The sequence below is a fragment of the Diceros bicornis genome, chromosome 15 (assembly GCF_020826845.1).
Source record: "Diceros bicornis minor isolate mBicDic1 chromosome 15, mDicBic1.mat.cur, whole genome shotgun sequence".
Lineage (NCBI taxonomy): Eukaryota > Metazoa > Chordata > Mammalia > Perissodactyla > Rhinocerotidae > Diceros > Diceros bicornis.
In genome coordinates this window covers 28,534,229-28,547,891 of record NC_080754.1, presented here as the reverse complement: position 1 = coordinate 28,547,891, position 13,663 = coordinate 28,534,229, and the positions used below count along the sequence as shown (strand labels likewise).

At 51.4% G+C, this 13,663-nt stretch overlaps 1 pseudogene; it reads right to left on the bottom strand.

Annotated features, from left to right (window-relative positions):
* Positions 1-4,834: 4,834 nt before the first annotated feature.
* LOC131414596 (palmitoyltransferase ZDHHC19-like) lies at positions 4,835-11,162 on the bottom strand (annotated as a pseudogene).
* Between the last annotated feature and the right edge of the window lie 2,501 nt (positions 11,163-13,663).

Below are 13,663 nucleotides of genomic sequence, written 5' to 3'. Positions count from 1 at the left end.
CAGCATGCCAGGAGGGCAGAGAGCAAGGACAGAGGAGAAGCACCCGCAGTCTTGTGCACAGGAAAAAAAACGCCCCTCCCCCACCAAGCACACCAGTACTGTTGGTCAGCCAGAGCAAGATACCCCCGCCAGAGCGCCAGCACATATATGTGTAAATCAGCAGCATCCAGCAGTCAAATGCAGCTAGGCTCTGTCAGCATAACTTCCAAAGGACAGGCACAGCTGCCAGGGCATGGGGCAGGCTCGGAATACACAGGTCCTGTCACCCCCCAGTGGCAGCAGGTGAAATCTGTAACCTGATGCTACCACTCTGCGAAGGATCAAATCCACCCCATCAAATAGTATGAAAGTGTAAACTAAGACACCAGACCAGAAGTAAAATGACAAACACCCAGAAATCAATCCTGAGGGCAGCGCTATTTACAATCTAAATGACAGAGAATTCTCAATAGTTATCATGAAAAAACTAAACAAGTTACAAGAAAACTCAGAAAAATTGTTCAAGGAAATCATGAATAAAATTAATGACCAGAGGGAATTCTTCACAAAAGAGATTGAAACTATCAAGAAAAACCAATCAGAAATGTCAGAGAGGAAAAACACAATGAATGAGATAAAGAAAAATCTGGAGTCCTTAAATGAGTGCAGAAATAATGGAGGACAGAATAAGCAATTTAGAGGACAGAAATATAGAAATGCTTCAGATGGAGGAGGAGAGAGAACGAAGACTACAAAGAAACGCAGATATTCTTGGAGAAACATCCGACTCAATTAGGAAATGCAACCTAAGGAATATAGATATTCCAGAGGGAAAAGAGAGGGAGAAAGGAACACAAAGCTTGTTTAAAGAAATAATAGCTGAGAATTTCCAAAACCTGGGGAAGGAGCTGCAATTACAAGTAAAAGAAACTAATAAAACTTCTAACGACACCAGTCTAAAAAGACCTTGTCCAAGGCATACATTAGTAAAACTGGCAAAAGTCAATGACAAAGAAAAAATATTAAGGTCAGCAAGGCAGACGAAAATAACCTACAAAGGAACCCTTAGCAGGCTTTGAGCAGATTTCTCAGCAGAAGGCTTACAGGCTAGGAAAGAGCAGAATGATATATTCCAAATTCTGAAAGACAGAAACTGTCAGCCAAGAATACTCTATCCAGCAAAAATATCATTCAGACAAGATGGAGAAATAAAAACTTTGCCAGATAAATAAAAGCTGAGGGAGTTCCTTGCCACAAGACGCCCACTCCTAAAAGAAATGCTCAAGAGGACCCTCATACCTGAAAAAAAAAAAAAGGGTTTAGAAAGCCGTGAGCAAGGAGATAAATAGGCAGACAAAAATGACCATGACTTAACATTACTTTAAAAATGAATTTTCATTTAATTAGCCATGACCAGCCCATAAGGATGGAACAAGAACTATACTTTATAAGTAGAAACACACTAAAACTTCCTGCAAGAAAATAGCTACCTGCTCCCTGACTTTCCCTGATAACACCCTCCCCTTATCAGTGGGCCAAGGCCTGCGAGGGCTGTGAGTGAGATCATGGGCAGGTCCAGCAGAAATGGAGAGGAGGTGGAAAGGGAAGGTGGGTGCAGCTCAGCTGAGGCTCCAGCCTGGCAGGAAAGAATCTGTGAGGGGGGCCCAGCGCGTAGGGCAGAGGGTGTGTCGGGGATGTCAGAGGAAGGGGTGCACTAGGTCCCTCTTAGTCCTGGAGATGCAGAGGAGCATGAGGCAAGGGACTTTCCTAAAGAAACCCTACAAATCTCTGGCTGGGAGGGACCAGAAAGACCCAGAATCTATGTCCGAGAGCAGGAAGGGTCATGGCCGCCTTTGAGAGTCTGGGGAAAGAGATGTCTTTGCCCAGTGGGGAAACCGAGACCCAGGCTGTTGGGGGAGATGACTCACACCTGGCTTAGGACTTGGAAGGCTCGGCCTGGGACTGGGAGAGTGGCCTGTATAGCCGGAGGCAGGGACCCAAGAGGTGCCACCCTGATGACCAGTCGTCCAGCTCTGACCCAGGCAGGGAGGCAGAGGGACGGGCAGCAGGGTAGGGCGGGACTAGGCCTCCACGGACTCTGGGGCCTGGCCTTCCCAGCCTCCTGCAGAGCTGGGGCTCCAGCAGGCGCCACTCCTACACTCACCCCGTTCCATGCATATGCCCCTCCAGGCCTTGGCCCACGTTCCTGGATCCTCCTCCTATGAGGCCCAGGCCCAGACCACCCCTAGGACTCCCATTTGGGAGTGGGCCTGAGAGCCTCTCCTCACTGCTGGGCAGCCTGGGCTGAGCTGTGCCCTCTGAACACACACAGACGAGAGACCCACACAGATTCGTGCGCCACATGCACACCTGGGCTCAGGGGCTCAAAAGGCCTCATGCCCCCCTCCCCTCGCCACTTAACCATGGACTGTGGGCTTCCCAGACAGAGGAGGCTGCTTCAGCTTCACTCAATAAATGCAGGCCCCAAGCAGTGTAAATGTGGCCAATGAAGTCATTGACGGCAAGGCCCAAACTGGGCTGCCTTTTTGAATGTCAATGAATACCCTGCACCCCTCCCCGGAACCGTTGGTTAACCCTGAGTTAAGCATGATGAGAGCTGAGAACAAGCCTGCACCCCAAGGGAGCTTGGGACTGGGGAGATGCTGGGACCAGGGCAAGGGGACACGATAGAGCTGGAGTCCCTGGGGTTAGGCGAGGCTGCCCAGGAGCTCAAAGAGCCAGGGCCAGAGCCGGGGGTGACGCAAGGCCCAGACACAGAGGGGCCCGAGGCCACCACAGTCAGGGTGGGAGGAAGAGGAAAGGGCAGCCTCTAGGGGATTCAGCCTGTAGGGCACTGAAACCATGTCCTACATTGGAGGTCACTCGCCTCCTCAGGCTGTGCTGACACTAACCAAGGACGAGCTCCTGCCCCAACACAAAAGCTCGGGCATGCACACACAGGCGCACACACCTCCACGGGCCCCGGGCTGTTCATCTGGCCCTTCAGCCACATCCTGCCTTCTCACCCTCACCATATCTCGATTTCCCCTGGAGACAAGGGGGGCAGGAAGCAGTGTGGCTGGTGCCCATCTTCCCCTCCTGAGACAGTAGTTTGAAAACATCAGGGTGGCAGCATCACACCGGGCACTGGACAAAAATTCAGATTTAGATTCCCACCCACCCACACCCCGAGATTCTGAGTTCGTGGTCTGGGGGCCCAGGAATTCTGAGAACTTGCTTCAGAAAGGAACACAGGGTGGTCTGTCAGCAGTGTGATGGAGAAAATAATCATAATGGTACCGGCTGCATTCACTGTGTGCCTACTGTGTACCTGGTGTTTGCATGTACAACCTCATTTCATCCTCTGACCACCTGCCAGGAAGGTGCCGTTATTTTCCATTCCCAAGCTCACACACAGCACACTAGAGGAGCCCAGTTTGACGTGGTTCTCTCCTCCTCCCTCCCCCCACCCAGAGGTCTGCAGACTCACCGGGTCTAGAACCCCCACCCCCAGGAACAGGACCAGAACAGCATCTGACACCCAAACAGGAGGGAGCGACCAGGGTGAGACCCGCTTGCAGGAAAGATGCACGGTGGACTGTGATGGGGAACACCCCGTGATGAGGCCAAGGGAGGGTCCACTCCTAGCCTGAGGGCCAGCCCCAACCCACCCCAGAGCCTCCTGTGCTGCCAGGCTGGACCTGGCCAGGCAGGGCGAATTCCCAAGCAGCGCTCGCCCCCTGCATGCAGACAGCGGGGCTGCAGGGCGGAGGCCGGGACATTCCCTGGGCTGACATCCAGGCACTGCTGGGTTTTCTCTTCCATCATCTCCAGTCCTCACTGTGGTTGTTATGGTTTTCCGATTTGAAGGATGACGAAAATGTTGAGTGTCTTGCGCAAGGTCACAGAGCCAGCTGGTATTGGACCCTGGCTTATCCCTCCCAGGGTCTTTGTCTCAGCCCCCGGAGTCCAGCTCATCCATCCACTCCCTTGATCCCAACACACAGTGCAGCAGGGCAGCTGTAGGAGGCAGGCAAAGGAATCCGCCTCCCAAAATTTAAACCACTGGACTAGTCTCAGTTGTCACCAATAGCTAAGGAAACTGAGGGCTAGAAAAGGTAAGTGACTGGCCCAAAGCCAATCAGCAAGTGAGTGGTGTGGTCTTTTCCCTTTGTGTCTCCAGGGACCCCTGGTGTATTCTGGAGGCCTGGGACTCTACTTCCAACACTCCTCAGGGCTATAATCCCCCGCCCTTGAGCTCTGTGTGCTCCTGCTTCAGGGCCAGCCCTCAATGGCGGAGGCTTTCCCTAATCTGCACATGCCCTTTCCCAGTACAAAGGGCACCCACACTTGCATACACACACACACACACACACACACACACGCACACACACACACACACACGCAAGCACAGAGAGACACCTCATCTCCTGGAGGGCTGAAGCCTCACCACTCCGCTGGGGACTCTGCCCTGGTTGGTAGAGACCCAGAGGTGGGCTCGAGACTGGGCGTGGAGGGGCATTTCGGGATGTGCAGGATCTGCATGGGCACCCAGTCAGGCCTCCACTTTCTGTAGCCTGACCTGGGGATCAACACACCAAATGGAAGGGGTCGTGGCCACCCTCGCCTTTTTCCCCTCAGCTTGTGGAGCACAAGGCCAAGGGCCCGTCCCTGCAGAGAGCTGGGGCCTGCCTCATCCAGGCTGCCATGCCCTCTACCCCTTTTCTTGGGGCATGAGCCGACAGAGGCAAGGAAGGGGAGGCTCCCACAAGGCCCTGGGGAAAACCCCAAGACAATAGGAAGAGTGAGCGGAAGGGCCTGGGAGCTCTGCTAAGGGGCCAGGCGAGATGACCCAGCTTCACCCCACCCCACCAGCCCCAGGGCCACCACTCAGGCCTCTGGTTTGCCAACTCACTTGGGTCCCAGCGCTGCACAAAGTGTCCAATACCAATTTTTGGCACAGCCAAGGTCGAAAGGGTTGTGTCCATGTCGGTATTGGTACTGGAGAGGGCGAGGGTGGGACGAGGAGCTCAGATCCAGCAGGACTGGGCAGGCCGCCCCCACTGCCCTCCCTGAGCCGGTCAGCTCAGCCCAGGGCTGCAGCAAGACTCCAAGGGCGGGGAAGCTGGAAGGGTCAGCCAAGGCCTCCCCCAACCCACTTCCGAGGAGCTCTCTCCACGCGACCCCTGGCCCCGCACCCCCAACTCCTGCCATCTCTGGGATCCCTCCATCACCTGGCACCCCCATTGGCAGCATCTGCCCCGTCTCTGCCTCCTTTGGCCACACACATCCTCCTGCTGCCTCCTTCCAAATATGCTTTCAGATCTGCCTTGTTCTATTAAGCTGCTCCAAAGACAGCTCCACACCCCGCTCCCCCCTCTTCTCTGCTTTCCCCTCTCTCATTTTTTCTAAACTTGTGCCTTCACTGAATTTCACTATCTGGAAGGGCAGTGGTTTGGGGCCCAATCACATTCCCAACCAAACTCACATGGCCTTGGAAATCCGGGTTCAAAGTCCTGAGCACCCAGTGCTGTAAAGGTCAAGCCCAAAGGTCAACTTCACCCCTAGACACTCTTGACCCGGTTCTCCTCCCCCCTGCACTCCACCCACCACCCCCTCGCATCCTCCTCCCCAGCACACGCCGACTCTCACCCCGACTTCAAGACTCCTAGCTACAAAATGGTGGTGACGACCTCCACCCACCACCAGCTCTCCTGTGTCCCATTCCCCTGTCACAAAGACATTGATCTTCAACACTATTCTCCATCAAAGTGAACCAGGACCCCACAGAGGGCAGTGGAGCCCTGGAGGAGGAACAGTCAAGACAGTTCCATAATGTCCCACTGTGGCCAAAACCAACACTAACCATTGTGAGATTTTGAGTTCTGCGTCCTTTAAAGTGTTTAAAGATTTAAGCGAAACTAGTGTTCTAATCAAAATTTTAATTAAATGCCTAAAAGAGTTTGACTAGGGTCAGCCCTAGTCGCCTAGTGGTTAAGTTCGGCTGCTCGGTTTTGGTGGCTTGGGTTAGGTTCCCGGGCGCAGACCTATACCACTCTGTTAACGGCCACACTGTGCTAGCGGTCCACAAACCACAAAATAGAGGAGGATACCATGGATGCTACCTCAGGGTGAATCTTCCTAGGGAAAAAAAAAATTGTTTGACTAAATTGACAATCAAAATGTCAAATGTAAAGACATAAATTTTGGGCCAGCCCCGTGGCTTAGCGGTTAAGTGCGCGCGCTCCACTACTGGAGGCCCGGGTTCAGGTTCTGGACACACACTGACGCACCGCTTCTCCAGCCATGCTGAGGCCGCATCCCACATACAGCAACTAGAAGGATGTGAAACTACGACATACAACTATCTGCTGGGGCTTTGGGGAAAAAAAAAGGAGGAGGATTGGCAATATATGTTAGCTCAGAGCTGGTCTTCCTCAGCAAAAATAGGAAGATTAGCACAGATGTTAGCTCAGGGCTGATCCTCCTCACAAATAAATAAATAAATAAATAAATAAATAAATAAATAAATAAATTTTGATTCATGAGATCAACATGAAGTGTAGGAAAAGCTGATTCTAAAATTTACATGGAAAGTGAAAGGAACTATGATAGCCAAAAGAAATTTGAAAAAACACAACAACGTGGGAATCTCACATTCTGTGATTTCAAGACTTAATAGAAAGCTACCAATGAAGACAGTGTGGTAGTGGCAAAAGAACAGGGAGTTCAGAAATACACACACCTATAGAGTCAATTGATCCTTGAGGAATGTGAAAAGGCAACTCAATGGAAAAAGGATTGTCTTTTCAACAAATGGTGTTGGAACAACCAACACGCAAAAAATAAATCTTGACCCACACCTTGCATCATATAAAAAAATTAACCCAAAATGAGTCAGAGGCAAAAACAGGAAATCTAAAACTATAAAACTTCTAGAAGAAAACGGATGAGAAAATCTTAGTGACCTTGGGTTAGGCAAAGATTTCTTAATTACAACCTCAAAAACACAATCCACAAAAGAAAAAAACTGCAAATTCACTTTATCAAAATTTAAAACTTCTCATCTTTGAAAGACACTCTGAAAAAATGTGATGACAAGCCACAGCCTGGGGGAAAATACTTGCAAATCATATATTTAAATCCAGAATATAGAAAGAACTCTTTAAATTCAATACTAAGAAAACAACACAATACTTTTAACGGACAAAAGGTTGGAACTGACATTTAATCAAAGATATACAGGTGGCAAATGAGAACATGAAAAGATGCTCAACATCATTAGTCATTAAGAAGATGCAAATTCAAACCATAATGAGATACCAGTAAACGTTTATTAGACTAGGTAAATAGAAAAAAAGAAACCAAGAAAAGCTGACAGTGCCAAATGTTAGTGAGGATGCAGAAGCAACTGGATTTCTCATATATTACTCATGGGACTGCAAGAGGGTACAACCATTTTGGAAGACGATTTGACAATTTCTTATCAAGTTAAACATTCAGTTACCTTATAACCCAGCAATGCCACTCTTAAAAAAAATGAAAACTTATGCTCACATTCCTGTACACGAATGTTTACAGCAACTTTCTTTATGATCACCAAAAACCGGGAACAACCCAAATATCCTTCGATTGGCAAATGGATCAACAGGCTGTGGTACATCCATACGATGGAACAGTACACAGCAAGAAAAAGGAAGAAAGAACTCCTATCAGCAGCAACATGGAGGAATCTCAAATGCATTATGCTAAGTGCAAGACATCAGACTCAAAAACCTATGATTCCATTCACAAGAGACTCTGGAAAAGGAAAGACAAGTGGGATAGAAGACAAATCAGTGGTTGCCAGGGGCAGCAATTATGGGGAGAAACCAACTACAAAAGTGGCTTCAGAGAATTTTGGAGGGTGATGGAACTGTTCTAAATCTTAACTGTGGACATGGTTGCAGAACTGCATGCATTTGTCAAAACGCCTATAACTGGGCACTAAAAAAGGGTGAATTTTACTCCATGTTAAAAAAAAAAAAATCACTCCTGTCCTGGCTCCCAGGTTTCCACCAAACCAAGACTAATGCTCCACCTGACTTTCTGGGCCTTTTCCATCTGGCCAGTCGCTAGCAGTCCACTTGATTTCCCATCCACTTTCTGCTCCAATTACAACTGTCTCCTCACCATCCTATCAACATTCCACAGACTTTCAGGCTTCACTGCCTTTTTGCAAGCTCTGCCCCTCACCTGCAATGCCCTCCCCTCTGCCTTCTGCCCCCCAAACGCTCTACAACCGCGGTCCTCTCTGAACTCTCCATTCCCTCTGAGTCTGCGCTGCACAGCACAGGGCAGGCCCCTCTCTCAGTGTTCCAGGGCGTAGGGCGGGAGTTATTCTGACTTCAGGTTCCTTATCAACAGGAGCACAGGATGTGGCCTTACTCACCTCCAAGCCCAGCGCTCAAAATAACGCACGCGCGGCATAGCACTCACTAGGCCCTCGACACAGTGCACCCGGGAGGGAGAGGGACCCCCGAGCCCCTAGAGGAGGTGAGATCTGAGCTGAATCTGTGTCTGAAGGGCTAACGAGGCACCTTCGAGGGAAGTCAGGCCATGAGGACAGGGGTGGGGGAGAAAGAGTGGAAAGTGTGGCGGTTCTGGAGGCGCAAGGTGACCGCCCAGAGCCCGCTGTCGTGGCGCCCCCCGGGGACACGCGTACCTTGTCCTCGTAGGAGCGCTGGGCGGCGCTCACCGACCTGGCCTTCATCAGCAGAAGCACCAAGAGAGGCACAGGGAGCCAGTGGCGGGTACCGCCACCATGATGCTGCCCTGGAGCTAAGGAGCTGCCCCCCCAACGGTCCTCCTCGGCCCCGCCCCTCACCCCGACTCCGGCCCTAACGGACCCGCCCACGACCAGCCAGTCCATCCTCTCCCCACCCTCCAACTCCTGGTAAACCTCACCCCACCCTGCCGACCTGGTCTCGGTGACACCCTCAGCGTCCTCCATCCAAGACCCGGCTAGATTGCCCACTCACCGCAGTGCCTCATAGCCCCACCCATCTCCCCGACCCTACCATCCTCGCCTGGTCCAGACTGGTCCTCCTCACCCTTCTCTCTCTCTAACCTCGCCCACCAATCGCTCCGCCCCTGGCACCCCGCCACTCGGCTGTCCCCGCCGTCCCCACTGCTCCCCAAGTGGGCCCAGCAGACTGGCGGTGATGGGATGACCCTGTCCATGCAGAAGGGCAGGTGAGTCGTGCGCACCAGGAAGACCACGGAGGTGACCAGCAAGGCGCCTGAGGAGAGGCATAGGGACAGGATGGGCAGCATGAAGAAGCCAAAGTTGCACTGACCGATGCTGTTGTTGACACACTTGCAGTGGTGTTCTAAGTCCTGGGCAGAGGGAAGGGGGCAGCGTTCTGGACACCAGAAGAGGACAGGTAAAGCTCCCCGGGCCAGGCCTACAGCCAGTGTGGGGCCCCGGGGCATCTAGTGTCAGCGAGCCCTGGGGTAGGACAGGGGTGCCTTTTCTCCCCCTGGCCTGACCAGGCTTAGCGTAGATGTGGATGCTCCTGGGTGTGTGAGCTTTGGGTCGGCAGGGGCCAGCCTCCCAGGACAGGTGCAGGCAGGGAGGCAGTGAGCTGCATGAGTGACGAAGACTGGCTGGGAGTTACTGCCACCCTTGGGCTTGGCAGTCCCGGAAGTGGTTTGAGGCCAGCTGCTGGTCCCCTGTGCAGGTGGGCCTCCTGAACCGGCCCGGTACTGGGCAGGTGGGGTGGCGGCCGGAAGGGGGCAGATGAGAGGGGCGTTCATCTGCACACAAATGTTGCACCAGGGGCACGGGTAGGTCCGCGGCGGGCGGTGGAAGCAGCACTGTGGGCACCACTGCAGGCAGAAGGCTGTGTGGTTCACCCATTCCACATGCACCGTCCTGGGGCCCTGTTCGTTGGAGCCTGGCATGGGAAGAGGATTGTGCAGCAGCAGGAGCCCTTCATCAGTCTGCTGCTGCCGGGAGTGGGGGACAGCCCTGCAGCATCACTGGGCTCCACGAAGGGTGGGGAGGAGGGGGGCAGGGGAGTCCTAGTCCCCACTGAGAAAGCTGACCGAACTCGGAGAGGCTGGCAATCCAAGAGAAGGTAGACTTCCAGCCAGAGGAGTCTGTGATGACTCAGGCCTTTGGAACTGTGATTGATGCTGTAAGCAGTGTGTGCAGTGGGAAGGAAGAAGACAGAACTGAGTGGTTGCCAAGAGCTGGCTTCTCTCCCTGGCCTGCTCTGCCGTCCCCTCCAGAGCAATTGGAAAGCCTCCAGACTGCAGTTTTTTCACGTCTTGGTGGCTTGGGAAATGAAGCACCAGAAGCAGGGCCCAAGCAAAGGGGATAGGGGTTGACGGGGTCTTGAGACCCACGGAGGTGAGAGGGGAGGAGCACTTTAGGAATCATCCCTGCATGGAGGAGCCTTTAGGGTGCTACCTCCTTAACCTAGGGCCCGAGAGCACACCTTGATGCAAGATGTCAGAGTCTGAGAAGTTCAGGAAAACCAGACTGCTGAAGGTGAGGACGAACAATGGGAGGCCTGTGACAATGGGAAAGAACCACTCCCCACTCTGGGCCAGCCATCTGCAACTGAGACCAGAGAAGGACTCAGTCCTGATCCCGGGGGGCCCAAGCTTCTCGGGGGACTCAGTCCACCTGGTCAGGACTCACTGACGTCAAAGCCTGCTCTAAATAGCCAGAGTAGTCACAGATCCAGAGCGACTCCACCAAATGTCACCCACTATTACCAGCCACCAATAGCTCCCAAAGGCACCAAGCACTCTATGCCTCTGTGCCTTTGCATATTGGGTTCCCTCTGCCTAGAATATCCTCCCTTCCCTGATGCCTCTTCTGCACTTCACCTGTCCGGACTCTCATGATCTGTTTTCCTTTCTGACTCTCTGTAAGAAAACTGCCGGATTGTGTGGGAGACTCACGGGAAACCGAAGAAGAGTCCGTTGACATAGACCAGCAGGACTCCAGTGAAGGCAGCCAGCAGGCTCGGGTCGAGCCAGGGAAGCGGGACCTGAGGCGGGGATTGGGACTCCTTCATGAGGGGCATGCCATCCTGCCAGAGCCGCGCGGCCGGACCTCCGGTGCCCACAGGACCCCACCCCGATACTGCCTCCGAGAGCCCTATGTCACCAGTGACCGCTGAAGCCATAGTGAGGGCAGAAGCCACAGCCCAGGGTGGAAGGCAAGAAGCCCCAGCGTGGCATCACAGACGATGAAGAGGTCTGGGCTAGGGGCTCTGTAGCCTGTGACTGCCACTTCCAACAGCCACCCCCCAACCCTCAACTGTGCTGGGGAAGGAGAGGTCCTGCCCTCTGAGGATGGCCTCCACACTGCAGGAGATTAGAGAAACTCCTGGGGAGAAGAAGTTGATTTCAATCTCCGTTTCAGGCAAAGCGCTAATCGAAGCAAACAGTGCTCATTGCTCATCTGTCTCCAGGTTTTCTTTTGTACTATTCTGAAATTATACTTTGGGGGAGGGGGCAGCAAAATAATTTTGCAGGCTTCCTCATTTCCAGGCGTTTCATGACACAATTCTGCTCAATGAGATATGAGTGGATGTCTGTTCAGGGTTTCTAGAAAAGCTTTTGCCTTCCTGATAAAAGGGGGAAAGGACACAGTTGGCAGAGCTCTGTTCCTTCTTCCTGTCTTGAACCCAGATGTGCTGGCCGGGGGTGCCCCCTTTGACCCGTTAGCCAACACCTCCACAAGCTACACAGACAACAGTGAGGACCTTGTTGAGTCACTGCCCCAGCCTTGACTCCCTCCCTCTGAGCTGCTTATTATGTGAGAAAATAACTGGCCTCTCTCTTACCTGCAGCTGATAGTTGTCATTCGTTTTAGCCACTGAGCGTCTGAACCCCTATGTGTTTGGAAGATTCCCCCAACTGGGAGTCAGGTGCCACTAGTCAGCCTCAGAGCTGCTACCACCAACCGACGGGGAGTCTTGGCCGACAGGCAGCCAATGCACACATTTTCACAGCTCCCGCGTGTTGAGGTGTAGTGTCCATTTTGAAAGTCACCTTAATTTCAACAGCGATTGTATTTTTCCCGAACCTGGATAAAATATGTAATTCCAAGGTTCCTACTTTGCTTGGAAAAAGGCTGATATTGAATGGGAGTAATTGAATTGGAACATTCTGAGGAAATTACTTGGATTAAAAACAGAGAGCAAAAGTCCCTCATGGACACATAATTATTGTTACTTTTATTTTCCTGTCTACAGAAACATATTTTTTCTTCATGACATTCAAATTAAGAGGTCAAAATTCAAGGCCGGTCCCGTGGTGCAGTGCTTAAGTGCGCGCCCTCTGGTGCTGGCGGCCCGGGTTCGGATCCGGGGCGGGCACCGACGCACTGCTTGTCAGGCCATATGTGGCGGCTTCCCAAATCCAACTGAGATGGATGGGCACAAATGTTAGCCCAGCGCCAGTCCTCCTCAGCAAAAGGAGGAGGAATGGCATGGATGTTACCTCGGGGCTCATCTTCCTCGCATACACACACACACAAAATCCATGCAGTAAGAATACTGTCTTCTACCTGGTGAGAATATATTTTAAACACTAAAGTTGAAACCTTTAGATATTTTCATTTGTTATCATACAACTGTATATATGTATGCACATTTAAACTACTTACATATTGAAATATACTAAAATTACTTTTTTAATGGTGTAGTTATAATAGACAGGAAGACCTGGTAGCTTGGAAGAGAAATGATCTTTGTAGAACAGTCTCTTTGCATCCCGAGCCACTAAAAACTTATTATTTAGTTTCTGCCTATTCTTGTCATGGTAGAGACTTATTATCTCACTTAACCTCAATGAGTAATCTTCATTATAAGCAAATTAATAGAATGATAAAAGAGAATTAAGAGAATGATAGGAGATTCCTCACTTCTAAAAAAAACTGAAAAGGCTGAGTGCTTGTTATTTTACCTTCTGCTGTGCCATCTACAGGATTGTTAGTCTGACTAATGACACAGCCAACACAGTGACCATTTCTTGTCCTCAGACACCTCTACTCATACAGGGCAATGACTCTTTGAGGTTGCTATTTTCTGATACTGGGCCCCAAATTCAGAAGAATAAAATTGACCTTGTGTCTTGTTGGCTGCTAGGTAACACCAGAGGCTCGCTACCCACCCCGAACCCAGGAACCCATAATATGGCTCTCTCAGGCATCAAATGATGTGAAAGACATAGAGATGGAATTAACATGCTTTATATCTCCTTTATGTGCTCAATGATTTTGCAAGAGCTTCCCTATTGATTGGGACCACCTAGTGGGGTAAACTGATAAATACAAAAGAAGAGGGAAAATTGGTTTTGCGTGGGTAAAAGGTGTGGTCAGGGGGCTCTGACCATGTTGAAAGGACTAGAGCTCTCACGCAGAGAGGACTAACTCTGCTCTCCGTCTCTTGTGACACTTGTGTGTGTGCATGTGTATGTGAATGTGAAGTTTGTTTGCCTGTTTCAGGGGTTTTGTTCTAGGTTATGGGAGTCTGTCCGGAGGGAGCCCCAATTTGTAGAAAGGACTAACTCTTGGCACCATCTTTTCTGACACTTGTGTGGACATGTGTGAATGCAGGTAATGTGTGTGTGTGAGTGGTGCCATAATGGGAAACTGGGATTTGACTCCCAGTGGCAGCCC